Raw genomic sequence first — 9,574 nt, 5'->3', positions numbered from 1 at the left:
GAGATACTGAGGCTGAGTTACTAAATAAAATAAACATTGAATTGTGTGCCTGCATATACGATGCTTGATGGCGATCCATAAACCTATCTAGTGGAGTGAAATCTTAGTATGTCGTGCACATAGAAAATCCAAATATTGTTCCTGTTATGCTTACTGTTTCCCAAGTTGCACCACAATTTGAAAAATAAACCGAATTAAAAAAGAAGTAGCTGCCAAATATGTGTTGTAGTCCCCACCTTTGTGGCAAGGTGACAATGCAGGAGCACAACTGGAAGACAGTGTTCACTTGGGTGATTGGAGAGGAGCCCCTGGTGTCCAGATAACATCTCACTGAATGATTTTTTTAATAATCATTTATTGAAGATAAAAGTAGAGCCAACGTGTTTCGGGGGAATTGCTGTCTCCTTATTCAGGCAGGGCTAGTATGTAGAGAGAAAGATACATGATAACAATTTATAGCTGGTCTATAGAATTTGTACAAAATCTGTGTGGGTGTATATAGTTTTCTAGATAAAGCCTCATTTAGTCTCTATATACATATTGCAGAAGGCATGTAAAATGTATTTATTTACTACAGGTACTTCTATAGCGCCATCAATTTACATATATATTGTACATTCACATCAGTCCCTAACCCTCAAGGGGTGTACAATCTAAGGTCCCTAACTTACATTCATACATACACATACTAGAGCCAATTTCCAAATTTTCCAGGATCCAATGAACCTACCAGCATGTCTTTGGAGTGTGGGAGGAAACCTCTGCAGGCACAAGGAGAACATGCAAGCTCCAGGCAGGTGGTGCCGTGGTTGGGATTCGAACCAACAACGCTAGTACTGCCAGGTGGAAGTGCTAACCATTTAGCCACTTTGCTGCCCAAAATAAACCATATACAACGGCAAAACACACAGCAAAAATCTCAGTACACTAATCCCTTCCCCCCACCCCGTCCACAAACATTTATCTGCTGTCCTTGCTGGGGCTATTGAGTCTGAGTTCAGTGCTGGTGAAGGTCATTCAGGCACTTAGGGGTTGATTTACTAAAACTGGAGAGTGCAAAATCTTGTGCAGCTGTGCATGGTAGCCAATCAGCTTCTAACTTCAGCTTGTTCAGTTAAGCTTTGACTAAAAAAACCTGGAAGCTGATTGGTTTCTAGCACCAGATTTTTCATGAAGGTATATAATTGTTTAGCCTTTAGAACTACTTTAATGCTGTTCAAGTCATAGAAAAACGTAACTCTACATGGCATGAACATTTGAGGTGCTCTATGACTTGCACACCCTTAAACATATTGGCTGTAACCCTGTTCCAAAGATTGCACACATGGAATCTCAACTCTGGGTGACCACCATTCCCAAGGGTTGCCCCTGATTTGTGGAGAGCTGCCAAACCAGAGCTATTGTGCCCAAAAGTAATTTAACTTACCTCCTGCTGCTTGAGTGTTTAGGACCTGTAAGGTCCCACTGAAGGACAGTCATTGGGAAGTGTTGAAGTCACCAGGCAATATTATGGACAGCTCAAGGATTCTGCAGTCTTGGACATTTGTTTTGGTGCCCTGATTACACACATGGAATGGAGTGACCACCATTTCCAAGGGGTACTCCCAGGGGCGGACTGACAACTCATGGGGCCCCCGGGCAATAGGGGATTATGGGGCCCCTGTGTCCTTGCCCAAACTCAAAAAAGCCTATGAAAAAGGTACCAGGAGCATCTCATGGGGCCCCCTACTGACCCTGGGCCCTCGGGCTGTGCCCGAGTTTCCAAATGAGTACTCCTGATTTGTAGAGAATTGCTGAATCAGGGCTATTGTGTCCAGTGATAACTTACCTACCAAAACCTTGTACAGTATCCAGCACCTTGTTTTCACCTTTACGTGTCCCTAGCTGGCACCTCCTTTGCTATTGGAGAACAATGATCCAGCACTACAGTCTCAGTTGGCCACTGACCAGTCTTGTTGGGGCCCTTGTCATGATTCACCACACTACGGCTTAAGCCTTTAGGACCTGTAAGGTCCTACCGAAGGACAGTCAATGGGAAGTGTCGAAAGTCCCCAGGCAGCTCAAGAAGGCTTCTTCACTCTGTAGAAAGACTTGCGACTCATCGTGTTATGTGACCATGGATTTAGATGACTATTAGGGTCATTTTGATTAGGATTTTTTTTAAAATGACTGCAGCTGTTTGTAAGAGGTGAGTGGGGGTATTGTTTGTAGGGTGGTAAGCACAGATTTAGGTCCCATTTACACTCGTGCTGTGCATTAATACACATGCGTTAACACTTATTATGTCTTGGATTAACATGCTTTGCATTAGGCAACCCATTGACATCGATCAAGGCCTTGATCATCAGACCTTGAAAAAGTCACGTGATAGCGTGACGTAACGCGTAGGACGCGAGCGTGGTGACGTACTTCTGGCACAGACACCATCTTGCTGCACGCAATGAGTTTCCATGCAAGTACACCTTTAGCATGAGGTCTTTTGAACAGCTTGTTATAATCTTACTACATGTGAGTGAGCATTTGGCTGTGCTGTGATTTGAGAGTCCCTATTAAAACGGATTTACACTATGGAAGGTTTCTTTTTATCTTTATCCTATCTGTGAGTTGGTGGCTGGCTGCTTTATACTGGAGGAGACCTGGCTGTTCCTAGTGAGGGGGATATCATCTACCTGAACAGGTGTCCATTACCAGTGAAGATTCCTGGCTTCAAATAACAAAAGCGTTTTGGTCCTTTGAGGGTCACATCAAGGGGGTACCCGCTTCCACTTCCACTTGGCTCACCAAAAAGTCAAAGCCAACTTCTCACAAGCAAGATGGCGGTGAAGGGGACCTGAAGACTATCGAAAAAACCCTCCTGACTGATGACAGTGCTGGATCCCTGGACTGCTATTTTTGTTTGGTGGCTTAATCTTTGAGCCACTCAAGGTGGATACCTACTGTTCCTGATATATATTGATGCCTGGTGTAAGTGATACCAAGGAGCAGTTCCTGTATGCTGTGAGGGTCCTACTGAGAGGTCTGGAGTCCTTCCCTGTGTGTGTGGAGTAGCAATGGAGTGCCCTATTCCTACTGGTTCCTAGATGACCACCAGTGCCCTTCCAGTTAATACATACATGAGCAATATTATTGTGCGTCTGGTGAGTGCCTCATTTTCCTAACCACGGAAGTCATGAGCACCTTATTTCCACGCATTACCAGTGAGAATGACCTGTATCCCAAGACACTGGAATATTGATACACTTATGTGATATTCGTTTCAGCACAATTGTCTTTTGGACTTACATTTCCGTTTATATCATACGTTTATATTATACGTTTATGCAACTTTATTCGACGAAAATTAGATGATACACTATCGTCATTTTATGGCGCTCAAAATTGGCGCTTGAATTTATCACTTATCACTTTATATATGACCGATTTCTTTTAGCGCTGCATCTCAGAAATTGGACGTCACTAAATCTTTGCTGCAACAAATTGCAATGCACTGTGCTGTGTATTGCCTTAGTGTGTTGAGGTGCTATTGAAACTGAATGGCACCGCAATGCATCATTGCATTTAACGTGCATGCACTCCCACAATGCAACACAATCTGCCCCCAGTGAAAGCTGCAATTTTTATGAGATTTTACTTCCAAGCATTTTACTATCAGCCATTATTGGGGATTTGAAAAGAGCTAAAAGAACATTTTTAGAGTGGAAAACATATGAACATATGTCACTCCCTCCCCCGCCATTGCTGTGCTCTCACCGAGTGAGGATGGGTCATCCCATCTGTATTGAGTTACCGCAGAGTATACAGTCACCCAATGACTCATGATGACCAGGGAGACATTCTGCTGTTTTTTTTAAATGCATTGTCTTTGAACCCCCCCCCCCAATGTTTTTAATCAGCAACATAATCACATCCATGGGCCAAAAGCACTTTTTAAACAGAATTTTTACTCATTTTGAAAGTTAATTTTTTTAATTGTATCACAGCCTTTCTTACAGAAGGAAGTAGTAGAATGATAAAAATATATAAATATTTAAAATTCTCAGATGTTCCCATCCCGTAGACCAGTGTTGGTCAACTTTTTTGATATGGGGGAGCTTCAAGTGCAGCCCTTGACATCACCAAGGGCCACACATATAATTCAGTGAATATGCATTATCAGAGACAGCAGACACACACCAGAATATAGTCAAAGACTATGGGAATGATACAAAAGATGGTCTGAGACTGCAGACATGATACAGGAGATTGTCAGAGACTGCAAACATGGTACAGGAGATGGTCAGAGACTGCAAACATGGTACAGGAGATGGTCAGAGACTGCTGACATGGTACAGGAGTTGGTTAGAGACTGCTGACATGGTATATGAGATGGTCAGAAACTGCAAATATGATACAAGAGATGGTTAGAGACTGCAGACATGGTTTATGAGATGGTCAAAGACTGAAAACATGCCACAAGAGATTGTCAGAGACTCTGGACATAGTACAGCAAATGGTCAGAGACTGCAGACATGATACAAGAGATGGTCAGAGACTACGTTCATGATACAAGAGGTGGTCAGAAACTGTGGACATGGTATATGAGATGGTCAAAGAGTGCAGATGTGATACAAGAGATGGTCAGAGACTGCGGACATGATACAAGAGATGGTTAGAGACTGCAAACATGGTTTATGAGATGGTCAGAGACTGAAAACATTTCAGAAGAGATTGTCAGAGACTCTGGACATAGTACAGCAAATGGTCAGAGACTGCAGACGTGATACAAGAGATGGTCAGAGACTGCAGACATGATACAAGAGATGGTCAGAGACTGCAGACATGATACAAGAGATGGTCAGAGACTGCGTTCATGATACAAGAGATGGTCAGAAACTGTTGACATGGTATATGAGATGGTAAAAGAGTGCAGGTGTGATACAAGAGATGGCCAAAGAGTGCGGATCTAATACAAGAGATGGTCAGAAATTATGGACATGGTAAATGAGATGGTCAGAGACTGTAGACGTAATACAAGAGATGGTCAGAGACTGCGGACATGATACAAGAGATGGCCAGAGAATTAAGAAGTGATACAAGAGATAGAGACTGCAGACTTGATAACGAGATGGTCAGAGACTTCGGACATGATACAAGAGATGGTCAGAGACTGCATACATGGTATATAAGATGGTCAGAGAATGCAGACATGATACCAGAAATGGTCAGAGACTGTAGACATGATATATGAGATGGTCAGAGACTGCAGACATGATACCAGAAATGGTCAGAGACTGCAGGCATGATACCAGAAATGGTCAGAGACTGCAGACATGCTGCAGGAAACTTTTGAACTATGAACATGCTATAGGAGTTGTTGAAGACTGGCGATATACTTGAATTGTATTGGAACCCAAAACGTTTGTTGCTGTTGTTACAGGAACAGGTGGCAAGGGATCATCCAATGCTGGCCTTGTTCTAGTGAAAACTGTCTAGGAGGGGATATCCCTTCACTTTGAAGACATTTCCTTTTACTTCTGTTGCCTTCCTCTGGGACAGGAAGTGGAAGAAAATCTCCCCAAGGGGACGCAGATATAGAAGTACCTGACAAGTGTCTTACCCGTTCCCTATTCTACGGAAACAAGAACTTTTGCTTTATATACAATTTAACAGCCTCACAATATTATTTATATGTAACTAACCTTTGCCCTTTGTATTAAAAAAAAAAAGAACACAATGGAGGGCCTAGTTTGTCTTTAACCGCTGTCAGTTTACAATGGGCGTGCAGTAAGATACATAGCAGTTGTGGGGTGACGACCGATCCCAAAGTTTTACAGCCATTGTGTGATTTATAATTGTGCTTATAAAGCCTCTCTGATGGTTACTGGGTGCAAGGTGCTGTCAGATACGTCACAGATCACACAGTGGGAGCGTCGTTCACACTTCTCATGGACATCACTGATCACCTTCTATAGATGACAGCAGCTGGATCTGCAAATGATCTTATTTATAGACTCCACCCCTAAATTACACAGACAGGTAATCCTCACCCACTGCCATAACCAACCAACTGACCTTTGAGGGCTGGTTTATTCCTAGACAATGGTTCTGGTTCCTTGGATAGAGTTGTTTATGCTGCATGGACATAAATATGCTCACCTGGCTAATTACAGTGGGGATCGAAAGTTTGGGCACCCCAGCCAAAAATTTGTATTAATGTGCATAAAGAAGCCAAGGAAAGATGGAAAAATCTCCAAAAGGCATCAAATTACAGATTAGACATTCTTATAATATGTCAACAAAAGTTAGATTTTATTTCCATCATTTACACTTTCAAAATAACAGAAAACAAAAAAATGGCGTCTGCAAAAGTTTGGGCACCCTGCAGAATTTATAGCATGCACTGCCCCCTTTGCAAAGCTGAGACCTGCCAGTGTCATGGATTGTTCTCAATCATCGTCTGGGAAGACCAGGTGATGTCAATCTCAAAGGTTTTAAATGCCCAGACTCATCTGACCTTGCCCCAACAATCCGCACCATGGGTTCTTCTAAGCAGTTGTCTAGAAAACTGAAACTGAAAATAGTTGACGCTCACAAAGCTGGAGAAGGCATCAAGAGGCGTAAACTGAAGGTTTTGCCATGGCCTTCACAATCTCCTGACCTCAACATAATTGAAAATCTATGGATAGACCTTAAAAGTGCGTGACAGACAGCCCAGAAATCTCAAAGAACTGGAAGACTTTTGTATGGAAGAATGGGCAAAGATACCTCAAACAAGAATTGAAAGACTCTTGGCTGGCTACAAAAAGCGTTTACAAGCTGTGATACTTGCCAAAGGGGGCAGTACAAGATATTAACTCTGCAGGGTGCCCAAACTTTTGCAGACGCCATTTTTTTGTTTTCTGTTATTTTGAAAGTGTAAATGATGGAAATAAAATCTAACTTTTGTTGACATATTATAAGAATGTCTAATCTGTAATTTGATGCCTTTTGGAGATTTTTCCATCTTTCCTTGGCTTCTTTATGCCCACTGTAGTTAGTGTGTCTAAATCTGCTAGTACACTACCCTTCCCCCAGGCTGACAATGCTGCTGTTCCAAGGTGCCCCTGTGCTCCTTCCTCCAGAGTGGAGGCACTCTAATACAGGGGTGGACTGACAACTCATGGGGCCCCCGAGCAATAAGGGGATCGTGGGGCCCCCGTGTCCTTGCCCAAACTCAAAATAGCCTATGAAAAAGGTACCAGGGGCATTTCATGGGGCCCCTACTGATGCCAGGCCCTCGGGCAGTGCCCGAGTTTCCAAACGGTCAGTCCGCCCTTGCTCTAATACAAGTGTGTTACTGGCCCGATCACCAAGTGAAACCAGAAAGGAAAAAAGCCTAAAAAAGGTAAACTAATGCAGCCACCACATCTAATGATCAGTAAGCTTTAATACATTATATTTTTGGTTTTGGTAATATTGCTTTAACCACCTTGCACCCGCCATATAGTACAATGACAGGCGCAAGGTGGTTCTCTCGTTCTGATAGGACATCATATGACGTCCTTCCATTCTCACTGCGCATGCGCGGCTCAGGGAGCGTGCAGCGGGGCGATCACCGGACACAGCGGATCACGGATCACAGAAAGAGCCGAAGATGTCGGCTCGATCATGTGATCGGCTGTGTCCAATCACAGCTAATCACATGTAAACACGGAAATGCCGGTTATCGGCATTTCTCTCCTCTCGAGCTGTCACGCTGACAGCTCGAGAGGAGAGGAGAGACGGTAATCGGCTTTCCGTGGAGGGGACATGTACACTGATCATCAGGGCACTGATGATCAATGTGCCCTGATGATCAGTGTGGCCCCAGAAGTGCCACCTGTCAGTGTCCATCAGTGCCTTGTATCAGTGCTCATCAGTGCTAAATGTGCCAGTGCCCATCAGTGCCACATCAATGCCACATATCAGTGCCTACCAGTGCACATCAATGCCACATATCAGTGCCCATCTGAGCTGCCTTTCAATGTCACCCGTCAGTGCCACCTATCAGTGCTGCCAATCAGTGCTGCCAATCAGTGCCAGTCAGTGTCGCCTAGCAGTGCGCATCAGTGCTGCCTATCAGTGCGTATCAGTGCCGCTTTTCAGTGCCAGTCAGTGCCACCTATCAGTGCCAGTCAGAGCCGCCTATCAGTGCTAGTCAGTGCTGCCTATCAGTGCCACCTATCAGTGCCATATATCAGTGCCATGTATCAGTGCTGCCTGTCAATGCCCATCAGTGCAACCTACCAGTGCCTCCTCATCAGTGCCACCTATCAGTGCAGCCTATCAGTGCCCATCACTACAGCCTCATTAGCGCACATCAGTGAAGGAGAAAAATCACTTATTTACAAAATTTTATAACAAAAACTAAGAAAAAAAGTTTTTTTTCAGAATTTTCAGTGGTTTTTGGTTTGTTTAAGAAAAAATAAAAATCCCAGAGGTGATTAAATACCACCAAAAGAAAGCTCTATCTGTCTCAAAAAAATGATAAAAATTTTATATGGGTACAGTGTTGCATGACCGCGCAATTGTCATTCAAAGTGTGACAGCGCTGAAAGCTGGAAATTGGCCTGGGCAGGAAGGGGGTATAAGTGCCCTGTAGGCGAGGGGTTAAGCCCCAGGTTTAAAATTCAGTATATTTGCCTACTTACCTCAACTAGTTAATTTGCAATAAGAAGTACATTTTAGGAAGTAGAGTGACCTGTGGTTGGGTGTCCAGATGTTCTCAGGAAGGAAATACGGGCCATTTACACACAAAGAAAAGCTTCGGGATGGCGGAAGAAATTCCAAGCGAGAATGAAATGAGAGAGTGAGGTAGAAAATCCTACAAATTTTGTTTCTAGAGATTGGCAGCGTCCAGGCCTAGGCTCGTGTGATCTCCCCCACTTTCCAAGGATCTGTCATGGGAAGATGTGGGGCCAATAATAAGTGTAGAAATCTGTAAAAAGGAGAGCGATTGTTGAAATGAGGCAAAAAATTAAATGAATGAGATTGGGGAAATTAATGTTGACGCTCTACTTATCCTCCTTCTTTCATTTCCTTTTGGTGATAATATGGATTTAGCAGATTTAGGTGGAGTAATTTTCCCAAAAATGTATGTTAAAAAAAAAAAAGTGCAGTCCAGCTTTAAAGCCGAAACATTTTATTTTGCTTTGGATAAAATAGAACGGGTTATAGCCTCTGTTAGGTTTTTATTGCCATTGGTGTTCCTGTTGGGGAAGTTAGCACTCACTTTTTATTAAGATTGGTTTTGCACAGAGCAGCCCCAATCCTCGGGTCCGCCTCCAGTGCTGCTGGCAGTTCCCTCCAGCGCAGTGCTCCCATAGAAAGCTGCTTTCTATGGGGGCACTCGTGTGGGCTTGCTCCCAAGCTGCTCTGTCTGCGTCTATTGACACAGACAGCGGGGCTTGGCCCTGCCCCCCATTCCCTTATCATAGGATTTTATTGACAGGAACAGGAGCCAATGGCTCCTGCTGCTATCAATCTGCCCAGTGAGGAGGGACAGAGCCAGGAGAGCCGTAGCTCTCGTGCACAGTGCTGGATAGAGATTGGTTCTCAGTTAAGTATAATGGGGTTG

The sequence above is a fragment of the Staurois parvus genome, unplaced genomic scaffold (assembly GCF_062004578.1).
Source record: "Staurois parvus isolate SC_StPar_1 unplaced genomic scaffold, SC_StPar_1.0 ptg000995l, whole genome shotgun sequence".
Taxonomy (NCBI): Eukaryota; Metazoa; Chordata; class Amphibia; order Anura; family Ranidae; genus Staurois; species Staurois parvus.
This window is presented reverse-complemented; position numbering follows the sequence as displayed.